The 9,715-nt window shown below is 42.6% G+C and overlaps 1 pseudogene; it reads right to left on the bottom strand.

The window, feature by feature from the left end:
* Positions 1–2,684: 2,684 nt before the first annotated feature.
* On the bottom strand, positions 2,685–8,235 carry LOC127677280 (guanine nucleotide-binding protein subunit alpha-12-like; annotated as a pseudogene).
* Positions 8,236–9,715: the final 1,480 nt, after the last annotated feature.

Here is a 9,715-nt window from a genome sequence, read left to right as displayed (position 1 = left end):
CACTTGTGCTGTATTATGTGAACTGGATCACCGCCAACTGAGTGGAGAAATCTCAGGAGATGTGTAGGTTCAGGGGATTTAGCTGCACGTGCTCATTGTCTTGTGCGGCCAGGCATCAAAGCAGGTCTCTGATAGGACCACTGCTCTTTGTGTCTTCAGGTTTATGCCCCAATATCCCTTCTTTTCAATTTTACTACAAATGTTTTCACCTCTAATCTAGGATGACAATGTAGAGTAGACATATGTGTAAACTTCAGAATTGAGACTAGCCTCCTGTAGTCTGTGATGGGATAATGAATCCATCTTGGTAACAAGAAACAGATCTTAATCTAAGCAGTTTTGGCGGGAAGCTCAAGGGCAGCCACAGTGAGTAGAGACTGCAGCTGTGGCCATGTTTCTGATGGAGAGCATGACTGTGCAAATGTGGAACCTAAGAGGGACAGGCAAAGCTGCACTTTTGTCATAGAAGATCTGTGAGTATAGTGAGGATAATTTCTTCCAGGTGATTGTTTTAGGTTTTGAATGGAACTGACTAGCTGACACTATAGGTTAGTCAGAGTGTTAAAATATGGGGGAAGTGGTCAAGTGGGTCCACAAACAGTTAGTGGTAAACCAGGGCTTTTAGCTCAGTCTATAGAGCATCAGGGTTTAGAGGCTTCTGTTACTCTCTACCTTAGGTCCTCTGGCTTTTATAAGCTGATCCTGATGGAGAAAGGGTCATCAGTAGTACACTGGAAACAAGCAGATCCTAGACTTAGGTCACACTAGCATGTTTTATCTTATTGTGGGATCTCTTTGAACATCTTAGAACCTGGAAGGGGCCTGGATCTCACACTCACTTATGAATTCTCACAACAGTTTGTGGTTTGTTTAGAAATCTAAATAAAATAGCTAGTTTTCTAGAAGGATACCAATTACCCAAGTGTAATCTAAATCTGCTAAATTAACTAAGTTATCCTATACTACCTAAGGAAATAGTAATTGTCATCAAAAGGCTCCCAATACAAAAATGGCAAGGCCAAATGGTTTTGGTGCCTAATTCTACCAGTTTGTAAAAGCTGTTAATGACAACACTCTTCAACCTATTCCAATGAATAGAAAGAGAAGGAATATTGCCATGCTCATTCTCTGAAGCCATGGTAAGCTGATACCTAAAACACAAAGATTCAACATGAATGCGGAATCCAGACCACTTTACATTTTGAACATTGATGTAAAAATAGTCAATGAAATACGGGCATACAGAATCCAGGGACACACTAAAGATATCCTTTCCCATTGTCAAGCAGTTTTCATTTCAGGAATACAAGTATTGTACAATATAGGAAAATCCATCGATTCAATCTATCAAAACTACAGTGAAATATATAAGCACATGATCATCTCATTAGATGACGAAAAGATCACTGACAAAGTTGAACTCCCTGCTATATTAAAAGTCCTGTCATACAGGGATATAAGACACATAACTGAACATAATACAAGCAATAAATATCAAGTCTATAGAAAACATCAAATTCAGTGGAGAGAAACTTAAAGTATTTCACTAAAATCAAGGCCAGGAAAAGATTTCTCTTCCTATCTATTCAATTTATTCCATGAATATCTACCTATAGCAATCAGAAAACCAAACTACATCAAGGGGACACAAAATGGAAAGGAAAATGTCAAAGAACTGCTATCTGCACATAATATGATAGTATTAAGTGATTCCTAAAGATGTCCCATAGAACTACAGCTGATAAACACCTACAGGAAACTCTCTAGATACACAATGAACTTAAAAAAAGTAAGAAGCTGTCTTTATTGAAATGATAAAAAGCTGAAAAGAATTAGGAAAGCCACATCTTACAATACCTAGGATTAATAACAATGTATCTTGGTGTATGTCTAAGCAAGCAATGAAAGACCTATAGGATAAGATTTTCAAGTATCTCAAGAATGAATCTGGAAAATATATCATGTGGCTAAGCTTACATGACGGCCTCCTAGGACTCTTAGGTCATCACTAGTCACTGAAAGACACCTGGGTTTTCTAATGCTGAGGCCTGTACCCACCAGTATAGCTACAGCCATTTTGTTCCATGTCAGCCCCCTATTTCAGATTGTTGCTGAAATATGCAATAATTGACACAGAAAAAGTAACTTGACTCAGAGCAAGGTCATGGTGATCTCATCCTGTTGTGCTCTGTATGATGTTTGTTAACTTTATAATGTTCTAAAAACCTTTGCATGGGACCCATCAAATAAAAAGGACCTGAGTTCAATTCCCAGCAGACAGATGGCTGTCTCACAATGAAGTCCAGCTCTGAGGAGCCTGATGCCCTCCTCTGAACTCCATGTACAACTGAACACATGTGGCAAATGCTCACAGGGACACACATACATGCACTCAAAACACACACACACACACACACACACACACACACACGCTAAAAGCAACCCACCATAGATACATGAAGCAACATCAATATCAAACCCAACAGTAACACAACGCTAAGTATCCTGTTTGCTAAAGAACAAATAGGAAGCAGCAAAATTATTGAGATATAGTTTCTGACAAGAGAAGGCAGAGTAATTTTTAAAACAGGCACGGATTTAAGATGGCACCCATGATGATGATGACAGCTCCAAGGAAAAAAAGACACATTGGATGCCAAGGGCTCACTGGCCAGACAATCTAGCTAAAATGGCAGGCTACAGCTCCAATGTGGGACCCTGTGTCTAAAAGGAAAGTGGGTGTTATAGAAGGAGCCCAACATGAACTGGCCAATCCAATCTAAGTTATCCAGGAAGTACTTCACTGATTCACCCAGCTGTAACTCGCTTCTGCGGCTGAAGGCTTCCCTGATCCCCGAGTCTCTCCAGAGTGCACGCAGCACTGGCACATGGAGCTGGAAGGTGGCGGGCTCCACAGGCAGGCCTGCCTTGTTCTCAAGGCCATCAGAAACATCCCTGCTTCTCCTTCTCGGAGTGCTGCCAGGGAATGCTGAGCTTGTCCCGAGGGTCTACAAGCACCCTTGGGCTTCGCCATTAAGTTTGCAGCCAGTGCATACTGCCTTGTCTGTTCTGGCATGAGGGTCTCGAGTCTCAGGACCACAGCTAGAATCTTCTGAGAGGAAAGCCTCAGTTAGGGAACTGCAGAGATCAAAGTAATCTTAAGGAAGTTGTTGAAGATGGATGGTGTAGAGGAACTCCAGGAGTGCCTTCTGTTCAAACTCCGGGCCATGGTTGATACACATCTGCTTGAGAAAGGTCGACTTGCCGCTCTAGCCTGCACCCAGCAGCAGGATGCTGACCAGCCGCCACAGCTCAGCATTGACATCTCAGCTGCTCAGCTGTGCCACCTGGCCTGGCGCTCTGAGTCATGCACTGTGCCTGCCCTGCGCTACCAGTCTAAGGCCTCTAAGGGCAGCAAGCAGTGACTGAGGGTCTGCACCACCCAGACATGGCCTTCCTCAGGCCTCGGCCGTGCCACACTGGGGGACTCAAGCCATGGACACCCCTCAGCTGGCACGGCCCTCCCTGACCACACTCTGCCCTCCCCGCCTCTCCCTCAGGCTGTGTCCACCTTCACCCCTGCTGCCCAGAGGCTTTCACTCGCCTGGCCAGCTGAGGGGCGGAGAGGAAGGTGAAGACTAGCTTTTCAAATTCAATTCTGGGCCCTTCAGGGTTTGTCTCAAATAGATAATGATGAGAATATATTATTTATGGTCAATAATTTGTTGTCCCATAAACATAATATTCCTCATTTATTCCTTCAGTTTGCTAAAGCACTTTTGGGTCCTTTAAGAGATAAGGGCAAGACATTGCTGTATGCTAAATTGTTAGGGGGGAAAATTGAAGCATTCTAAGATGTCTCTAATTAGAATATGTAAAAAACTGTCTCCTGTTAACAACACAAAAATATAAATTCACAAAGTGAGTCTTGAAAAAAATGTATCCTATGTATTTTCATTCAGGGAAAAGAAAAAAACTGACATATACGAAGCAAATCTATTTTAAAGATTCTATGGGAGGAAACTATCAGTCAGGAAGTTGCTCCTGTTCCAAATCCCCCTGGTGAAGTGTGATCCCATTTCCTTTAGGACAGGCTTCCAGGGAGGATGAAGGCCATCGACAGATGTGGACTGTAACACCCTGGCATCCTGGGGTGTGCATCTGAGGGTCCGAGTCAGAGATGCATGTCTCCAATAGAATAGTTCAAGAGCTGTCAGAGAAAGAAGCTCTCAGATAAAAGCCTGATGCACAGAGGTGTGATCATGTGCACAGCTTAAGGTCAACTAACATGTGTTTCTAGTATTGCACATCCTAGTAACCTTTCCCACTAGTTTCTCCTGAGCAGCATACATATGCTTCTTAAATCACAAGGATGCTTCCAAAGGTGACAGTGGATTCCACTTCTGAATAACAAGAAATCAATCTGGTGGTTCCAATGAAAATTGGAAATGGTTTTACCTGAAGACCCAGCTATATCACTTCTGGCCATATATCCAAAAATGTTCTGACATATAATTTGGACACATATTCCACTGTGTTGATAGCAGCCTTATTGATAATAATCAGAAGCCAGAAAGAACCCAGAAGCCAGAAAGAAATGTCCCTCTATGGAAGAATGGATACAGAATGTACAGTTACAGAATGGAGTACTACTAAGCAATGAAAAAGCCAATGACATCATACAATTTGTAGGCAAATGGACGATCTAGAAAATATCTGGAGTGAGGTAACCCACACAAAGGAACACACATGGTATGTGTTTACTAAAACGTTGATATTTGTCCTAAAGTTCACAATGTCCATGATACACCCCACAGACACTATGAATCTTAGAAGGAAGGGAGACCAGAGCATGGGTGCTTCAGTCCTGCATTGAGGGGGTAACAGGATGATGGTGGGAGGTGGAGGTAGAGGAGACCTGGGAGAGAGAGGTGAGGGAGGAAATAAGTGGCAGTATTAGGTACTGGAGAGGATAGGAGAGAAGTAAAGAGGGTCTGGAAATGGAACAAAATTATGTAGCAGGGGGGATGAGGAACTGGGTTAGCCACGTGAGGAACACAGACACCAGGGAAACGTGAGGTTCCCAGGACCCAAGGGGGAGGACTTTAGCCCATATGTGCAGAGAAGGGGAAAATAGAACCTGTAGAGACCACCTCCATGGGATAGATACACCTCCACACACTTAAACAACCCTGTGACCCCCCTCCTTAAAGGGATGATGCCACACACTCATTTTGAAATTTTAACCCATAAATATTCCTCAGCAAAGGAAGAACAGGGACAACAAATGGAGCAGAGACAGAAGGAAGGGACATCCAGGGGCTGCCCTACATGGGGATCCATCATAATTGCAGACACCAAACCAGACACTGATGGTGTGGTCAAAATATGTTTGCAGACAGGAAGCTCTTGTGAAGGTTCTTAGGGAAGTCCAGCAGGCAACTTACCCTTGGTGCCACCCATTAGACTGAGGTCTGGAAAACTGGTGGGGAAGTTAGGGGAAAAGCTGAAGGGTCAAGGGGAATTGCAACATCACTGGAAGAACAGTATCTATTGCCAGGATCACCCAATGTTCCCAGTGAGTAGACCATAAACAGAGGAGTGTACAGGGAGGGATCTTTAGCTCCAGATACATTGTAGCAGAGGATGGCCCTGCCTGACCGAAATGGGAGGAGAGGACCTGAGACCTGTGGAGGATTTTTTTTTTTTTGCCTGTAGTTCTTTTTTTCTTTTTTTTAATTTTATTCGATATATTTTGATTTACATTTCAAATGATTTCCTCTCTTCTGTTTCCCCACTCCCCGAAAGTCACATAAGCCCCCTTCTGGCTATTATAAATAGGACTGCTATGAACATAGTGGAACATATATCCTTATTACATGCTGGGGAATCCTCTGGGTATATGCCCAGGAGTGGTATAGCAGGATCTTTCAGAAGTGACATGCCCAGTTTTCTGAGGGACTGCCAGATTGATTTCCAGAGTGGTTGTACTAATTTGCAACCCCACCAGCAGTGGAGGACTGTTCCTCTTTCTCCACATCCTCACCAACATCTGCTCTCTCCTGAGTTTTTAATCATAGCTATTCTGACTGGTGTAAGGTGAAATCTCAGGGTTGCTTTGATTTGCATTTCCCTGATGACTAGTGAAGTTGAGTTTCTCTGCCATCCGAAGTTCTTCAGGTGAGAATTTTTTGTTTAACTCTGTACCCCATTTTTAATAGGGTTATTTGGTTTTCTAGGGTCTAACTTCTTGAGTTCTTTGTATATATTGGATATTAGCCCTCTATCTGATGTAGAGTTGGTGAAGATCTTTTCCCAATTTGTTGGTTGCCAATTTGTCCTTTTGATGGTGTCCTTTGCATTACAGAAACTTTGTAATTTTATGAGGTAAATTTGTAATCTAAGATGAAGACATTTGTAAATTCTTGATCTTAGAGCATAAGCTATTGGTGTTCTGTTCAGGAACTTTCCTCCTGTACCGATGTCCTCAAGGGTCTTCCCGAGTTTCTTTTCTATTAGCTTCAGAGTGTCTGGCTTTATATGGAGGATTGATGCCCCAGGGTAGTAGAATGCTCAATCTGTAAGGCAGGAAAGGGGGAGTGGTGGAGGCCCTCATACAGGCAAAGGGGAGGGGGAAAGGGAAGATGTGGTTTGAGGGGTTGTTGGAGGCATAACCAGGAAGTGGTATATCATTTGAGATTTATTCAATGGAATGATTAATAAATACATTTAAAACAATACACATATGCTAGCCATTTAAATTTAACAATGAAGATTCAGGAGCCAGATGCTGGAGTGAAAACCTGCCAGGTCAGAGAGGCAGGGAAAGCCCTCAGCTGACTTTTCTACTGACCTCCCAGAAGGAAAGCATTCTTCATCCCTCTCCACACTGTTTTAAATATCTTTCAACCTAAATACCTTCCTTTTGTTTAGTTATATTGATTCCATTTCAACTGGTTCCTTGATCTGCCTCTTGCCCTGGAGTTGACATTCTTTTGCCTTGCAATAAAGGTGTGTACTTGGGCTAAGCCAAAGGACAATAAAGTACTTGTTTACAGTAAACAGAAAGCTCTTAGATTAAAAATCTATGCTAGGTCTGAGCTACACGATACAAAATGTATTCTGTAAATAACACAATCTTGGGGTTTACAACGATAATGAATACACTGCAACATAAGTAAACAATGTTCTATCTGCTATAGAAATCATGATGGGAACACCATGATCCTAAAGAAAACCAAAACTGGACTCTTGAAGCTGTTGCACATGACCAACAAGGACATAAAGAGCACCAAAGAGACTCCTAATCCTTATCAGAAGGGATAAATTATCAATTCCTTTTGTCACATATTTTAGGCCAAGATATCACCATTCCTGATCTTGGCTCATTGTCCCAGGGGCTGCTGAAGGGAAGCGTTCGTGTCCAGGGGTCACCCAACAAACCACAGGAACACTGAATTAAGTTAAACACGGATGGTTTGATGAATACACACCCTACGATGGACCAATGAGGGCAACAGCTCAAATCTGAGCAGGAGACATTGCAGCATGGAATGGCCTTGCCTCAACATGTAGGAGGCCCTTAGTCCCATGGAAGATTGATGCCCCAGTGGAGTGGAGTGCTGAAGCAGTAGGGGAGGAGAAGGTGCAGGGGTGGGGGAGCACCATCATACAAGCTAAGGGCCCTGACTCAAGCCATTTTAGACATAATAATGCATATTGACCTTGAATTTGATGGGTACTAGGTGAAGGATATAGATGTGAAATTTCCTGATTAAAATCCTCACAACATGCAGTACATAACACAGAACATGGACAGAATGACCCTGGTCTGAATCAAGATTTTTTTCTTTTGTTTTACATGGTCATGTAGGCATGTTACAACAACAGTATGAAATAGATGGCTAGCAAGTGACAAATTTGCTACAGTTATGCTATGGCACAAAAAATTATCAGAAAAAAATGTATCCTTATGAAAAATTTCTGCATGACCTTACCATGTTTAGACAAGTTCTGTGGCCTCAAAAGGAGCTCCTTAGAAGTAGAACAGAAAAGGTGTTTGTTACCTGAAAGGAGGGGCCTGAGCAGTGTTGCTCAGCCTTCTCAGTGACAATTGCACCTCACTCTGTCCCTGCAGGGGATCCCAAACTGTCCTTCCAACTTCCCTGTAAACCAGTGTAGGCACACAAAGGCCAGGAACCAGTGCTGGTGTCCCACTCCTCACTTATGCTCCATTTTCAACAATGTACATGTAGAAGCAAATACAGCGTGACCACTTGACATTCATACTCTTCACATCTTACTGAGGGCAGCAATTGCTTGACTACACCCAAATCTATAAAATATGTGGGCACTAGGGAAGTATATCAAGATAAAGTTAGGAGAGAGGTGCATGAACTCTGCCCTGGATTGAATGCAGAAATGTGGGAGTGGGGCAAACATGTATGGTTAAATATCCCACTGAGTTCACATTGTGTCTGCTTGATTTACTCTCAGGGCCAGGAAGTGTAGTATCTCTGATGGTGTCTGTCAAGTCCCTCGAAAAGTTCACTGGGTTTTGGCCTCAGCACTTGATATGTGGTGATGTGGCAGTGGCACTCAGGAAAGCTAGAGATTGTAACTGGCACTGTATCATGCTAGCAGCAGTGGATAATACTCAGTTGTCCAGATGGTGATACCCACTCTCATTATTTCTTTTTTTAAAATATTTTTTATTTTCTATGTTCTTTGTTTACATTCCAAATGATTTCCCCTCTCCCAGATCTCCCCTCCCCATATTTCCCATAAACCTTCTTCATTTCTTAATGTGAACCCAGGGAAAGAGAGAAAAAATTCCTTAGGAAAGAAAGAACATTTCCCCTTCTCCATCTTCCCAGCTAGAAACACTTGCAGAGAGAAAATGGTAAATTCATTAAAATAGACAAAGATTGGTAGGTGAGACCTTGAATGGAGGGTGTGTTTCAGTGTTTTCTCTGAAACTGAGTCTTAAAAATTCCATTTCACCTGAAGAACTTTGGATGGCGGAGAAGCATCTTAAAAAATGCTCAACTTCATTAGTCATTAGGGAAATGCAAATCAAAACAACCCTAAGATTTCATCTTACACCAGTCAGAATGGCTAAGATTAAAAATTCAGGAGACAGCAGGTGTTGCAGAGGGTGTGGAGAAAGAGGAACACTCCTCCACTGCTGGTGGGGTTGCAAATTGGTACAACCACTCTGGAAATCAGTCTGGCGGTTCCTCCGAAAACTGGGCACCTCACTTCCAGAAGATCCTGCTATACCACTCCTGGGCATATACCCAATGGATTCCCCACCATGCAATAAGGATACATGCTCTACTATGTTCATAGCAGCCCTATTTATAATTGCCAGATACTGGAAAGAACCCAAGTATCCCTCAACAGAAGAGTGGATGCAAAAAATGTGGTATATCTACACAATGGAGTACTATTCAGTCATTAGAAACAATAAATTCATGAAATTCTTAGGCAAATGGATGGAGCTAGAGAACATCATACTAAGTGAGGTAACCCAGACTCAAAGGGTGAATCATGGTATGCACTCACTAATAAGTGGTTATTAACCGAGAAAACTGGAATACCCAAAACATAATCTACACATCAAATGAGGTACAAGAAGAAAGGAGGAGTGGCCCCTGGTTCTGGAAAGACTCAGTGAAACAGTATTCGGCAAAACCAGAATGGGGAAGTGGGA

Source organism: Apodemus sylvaticus, chromosome 2 (genome assembly GCF_947179515.1).
Source record: "Apodemus sylvaticus chromosome 2, mApoSyl1.1, whole genome shotgun sequence".
Classification (NCBI taxonomy): Eukaryota; Metazoa; Chordata; class Mammalia; order Rodentia; family Muridae; genus Apodemus; species Apodemus sylvaticus.
Note: the sequence above shows the minus strand (reverse complement) of the source record. Positions and strands in the feature narration are given on the sequence as shown.